The sequence below is a fragment of the Beta vulgaris genome, chromosome 4 (assembly GCF_026745355.1).
Source record: "Beta vulgaris subsp. vulgaris cultivar EL10 chromosome 4, EL10.2, whole genome shotgun sequence".
Lineage (NCBI taxonomy): Eukaryota > Viridiplantae > Streptophyta > Magnoliopsida > Caryophyllales > Amaranthaceae > Beta > Beta vulgaris.
Window position 1 is genome coordinate 54,774,239 of NC_079205.1, and position 5,163 is coordinate 54,779,401.

At 37.3% G+C, this 5,163-nt stretch overlaps 1 pseudogene; it reads right to left on the minus strand.

Moving 5' to 3' along the window:
• Positions 1 to 498: 498 nt before the first annotated feature.
• LOC125496294 (transmembrane emp24 domain-containing protein p24delta4-like) lies at positions 499 to 4,963 on the minus strand (annotated as a pseudogene).
• Between the last annotated feature and the right edge of the window lie 200 nt (positions 4,964 to 5,163).

The following is a 5,163-nucleotide window of genomic DNA, read 5'->3' on the forward strand; positions in this document are numbered from 1 at the left end:
AAGTTGCACATCCAACCAAATTGATATCGAATCCTCGATAATTTGATCACAAATATAGACCAAACATCAGACAGTTCCAACTGAATATCAAAACTGTAAAGGAGAGATGATAAGGAGGAAACCCAACTTAGATTCGTTGAAGAGAGAAGCAGGAATCGACAACGAGGGATAGGAAAATAGCAACCACTGAACGGACGCTTCATTAAGCACAAGTCACCTAACGCCTAACTCATATCATTGTAGGCATTACAAATCAAACCGGAGAAACATCTCAACAATACTGTGATCATCACAATACATAAAGCGGGATTCTCGATTTACAAGATCTCCATGTCTAGCCATAATTAACCACTTCTTTTTTCTATTCAAGTCATTCTTGATGAACTCTAATAGATGGGTTTTTGACAAGTCATTAAGCTATCCAAAGACAAAAGGCAAACAAACAAAGAGAAAGTTTGAGCATTAGCTTCAAGTCCTTTGCTAACCATAAGATCACCATTATAGAATGTATTTGATATGTCATTGTTGAGAATATATCCACAAATAATTGCACAGTAAAACAAGTAAATGTAATTCCCGTCAAAACAAGGTCCACTGCATGCAGGCTAAAACAATCAAATAACTAGCTAAGTAAATTGTAGATTTTTTTTGGTTTTGGGGGTGCCAAAATAGTTATTGTTTGCTCAAACTCTATCTAGTGTCTTCCTTTAGAGACAACAAAACCTTTGCTCTTCTGTTTGTCAACTTCTCGGCAGTCCTTGATTTTATCAGACTTAGAAATGTGATAAAGGAAACTCTATAAGTTTCTTTTTCTGGAAGTAGTGCTTCAGATGCCAGACCTGTAAGAGTGAAGCCACAATACTCACGCCAAGGGACATAATACTTAACCGAGCAACTCTAGTGTTGGTTTTTTCGCTCACTTCCCTCATTCCTGCTTCTCTGCAAAAATCCAACAAAGCTATCTGTTAACTTCATATGGCAAAACTGTTGTTTCAATTTTCTCATAGCAACGCCCTCTATATTTGGGCAATGCAGCTGATATTCCACAATCCGGAAAAATGAAAAACAAGGCTTAGCACATTAGACAAAGTAGGTGAACAATTAGTTCAGAACAGCGCACGATTATAGAGAACATATGCAACACATCTCCAGGTTCAACTTTATACCTGCTAACACAAATGATCCCACCCTAAGGGTTTTTTTGGAGAATGTTATCATCCGGTCATTGTTACTCCCTCCGTCTTTTATTAGTTTACCCTTTTCTTTGGGGCACATTTGCCGAGATACTAATTTGAACCTTAATATCTCTAATTTTCGATAAGCAAAAATTACAAAAAGCTGAGATTTGGATAATACACATTGAGACGAATCCAACAAGATCTCACATACTACTATTTTTCCTTAAATACAAATTACAAATGATAGTCAAAGTCATGTATGTGAATAGTATCAAAAGTCAAAAGGGGTAAACTAATAAAAGACGGAGGGAGTATAATGCAAATGAAAAAAGGATCAGACTCATCGAATAGAATTTATGAAATTCAGTAAACCAGTTTATCTCCTTTCTTGTGTTGCAACTTGCAAGCATCATCTAAGTACTTGAATATCAAAGGCATAAAGGTGCAGGAGGCATCCTGAATAAGAAGTATGAATGCATACCAGATATGCATTTACAAAAATATAACACCCTTAAATGCCCCGGTATTAGCAGGCTCTCCTCAAAATGCTTGTATAAGCATCCCTTCACCTCCAAAGTTCCCCCACCATGTCTTTAAATGCATATGCCCTTGGTTTACATGCATTGTCTCTCAGATGTTTCTATTTCTACCGGTCAACATGCAGCAGTTGATAACACTTTAGACAGCAATGGTATCATTCACAATACTACATCAGGAATCCATACAATCTATTCACTGCACTGTTGCTAGCTAGCTAGAAGTCTATAACAGCCTTGAATATGCTATTAGGTCTACTTCAACTCAGACATTCTAATGCAATGTAATTCGACATTCTATAACCCATTAGATCTACAAAGTACAAATCCATGTCCTACACTCCTACAAGTAAAGGCATAATCACATAGAGAATTAAGTTGGAAAGTCGGTCATTATAAGGAATCTGGGGAGTAGCCCAAGAGTACATCATATGATGCCCAATTCTTTTAAGATGTGCAAATTTAGGTACCTGTTCTTCAAATATAGTAAATTCTCGTGAATTGCTTCCACAGCTGCTTCAAGTTTTCTGAGCTCAAGCTCAACACCCTAGAGAACTCGTACAAAGTAGTTATCGTTATGTTCAGCCATAGGAAAAGAATTGGAACATATCAGGAAGAGACACCCACTAACACATGGGTTTAAAAACATCTTCTTAACTCAATATGCTCTTTTTTCGCAACTGAATCCCAGTCTTTGGCAGCAATCCCAATTTTCCAATCAAGATTGAGCGTCGCAGATTGATGATTACCATCAACCCAAAAGCAGCGACGTAGTTGCCAATTTCACTAGTTGTCAATGCAAACTGACCATGAGTCACATTTTCTTGGTGGTAGAGAGTGTTTCCATAAGGAGATGTCACCTGATATATTAAAAACATAAACAAGGAAACTTACTTACCAAAGTGTGCAAAATCAAAAGAAGCACAAATTTAAGTGACTAAAAGAATTCTCACAATTGTGCCATCCTTTTCTTTTTCTTCTTCTAGACCGGCAAAACCGGTTCAGGAAAAGCCTTGGGCCTACCCTCTCTCACGGATTCGGCAGCCAAGCCGTAAACATGACAACCCCCCCCCCCCCCCCCAAAAAAAACCACTTACGCTACCCCAAGGGTTCGATCCACCGTCTTCCCCGGGGAAATGAACAACCATACACTTCGCAATTTGCAACCATGCTCCTTGTTCAAATTTATACTTAATTTCTAAAAGAATACGAATAAAGGACCATAATCAACTCTATAAGCCATTTCTACCATAGCATAGCTTCTCCAATCGGTTTTCGAGTGACATCTAAATATATCATCAACACAGGCCGTTGCATTGATTATACATCAAATCTCCATATCTAGCAACAATAATTAACTAGAGGCAGCAGCAAATAACACAGCATCATAATACAAAGTTAATCTTGCCGAAGCACAAAGGTTAGGGTTTCTCACTAATTCTGAAAGTAAAAGAGTAACTAATCCTCATTAACCACTAAATAAAAGCATAATCACATATTGCGAGCTCTAGCAACATGAACAAGGTACAATAATTTGATCAACCAAGTTGTTAAAACTTAGTACTAAATTGTAAGAAATAAAACAACAACTACTGTTGAAAATGAAATGAGTAAAAAATCAACCTTAGCAGAAACAGTGGGAGGAGCATGACCATGTTCATCAATAACAACATAGTCAGCAACAACAACAACGTTGTTCTGGATCTCCTCAGAAACACACTTGGTTCCTGTACTCGGCAGATTCAGCCATACTCCTTCTGACACAAGAAATCTGCTACTCATCATCAAGCTTATTACAAAAATTGTACACCATGAGTATGAACATGAATAAGATCGACCCATTTTTCTCTCTCCTCTGGATTTGACTTCAGGGAGGTGATTATTGATTGTGAAACTGTGAAGAAATTTGATTGAAATTATTTCTTCTTTCTTTCAGAAAATTAAAATACACGCACTTTTATTTCCTTCTTCCTCGCGTATCTTTCTCCAATTGCCTCTTGCCACGGAGGATTTAGCTGGTACACGTCGGCGCTAATCTTTTTAGTACTAGTATGCAATAGGTTCGAGCTAGTTGCTTGACAATTGGTGGAGAGATGGGATTAGCTTGGGAAAGCAAACTAGGGCAAACAAAGTTAGTATAAACAAATTCTTCACATGATGGAGATGTAAACAAGATCAGTACTGTGAACCACTTTTCATTCTCAACCCCCTATTTCCAGATTTTCTTCTTTGGAGTAGATCACAAGAGAATAACTGACAAGATCCACAAGCAACTTACACATTACACAAACAATAATGCAGGAGCTACAATAAAATTAAGACAAGCCAAACGTTGTATTTGCCTGCTCACCAAATTAATCGATGTCGATATTGTAGTGCTCCACAAGACGAAAGATAGAATCATACGAGTTACGAGTCATCATCTTCCCAATGATACAGCAGGTGCTGGAGCACTTCAAACAACAGCCTTTCCTCGTCACTTGTTTTCCTCATCTGTTCAGGTGATTCTACTTTGCTGTTACACATTAGGCATGTACCATTAACCATGACTCCCCTTTTCTGAAGATTATCACAGGTTGTAAGAATCACATGCTGTTCATAATTTTTCCGATCACCAGATCAAACAGTAACAGACAGATTGTCAATAAAATGATCAGTTTCTTTCAAACAAAATAAACAGCAACAATATAAATTAATAGCTACACCAGGCAGGGACAGACCACAGATTAGTTGGTTAAGACACTGCGAACTGATGAGTTAAAACTTAAAAGAGGTGATCAATCAGAAATTCAATATAATATGGGTTTGTTCTCAGTTAGGAGTTGGGACATCACTGTGGATAGAGCCATTGATTAAGGTTGTAAACATGACACGATGAGGGAAATAGCCAGATGGATTTGTCAAACTGAAATCGACAACACAGTGAAAGGACGCTTCATCAGCTTTTTCTATGATAGAAACAAAACATCATATATTATCAGCACACATCCAACTTAATACAATGAAGAAACAAACAGCCCAAGGGCCAGAAATACGAGTCATAAAATAAGATGGTTATCAGGGACTTGAGATGAAGTAGACAAAGAAACTAAAAACAAAATCTCAAGCCAAAATACAAGTAATCTAACGTGTGACTCGTATCGTTTTAGACATTACAAACAACACGGAGGAACATCTCAACTATACTGAGATCTTGCATATCTCTAAAATTTAGTCATAATTACCCTCTGTTGTTTTTATTCAACTCATTTGGTGGACTTCCTTAGCTGATCTTTTGCAGAGTCACTTAAGTTATCAGAAGACAAGAGGCCAATAAATAACGAGAAAGTATCAGCTTCAACTTCATATCCCTTGCTACCCATAAGGTCAGAGTAGTAGAATGCATTTGATAAGTCATTGTTGACAATATATCCTCTGATAATTGTATTATAGGTACGATCATCAGGATA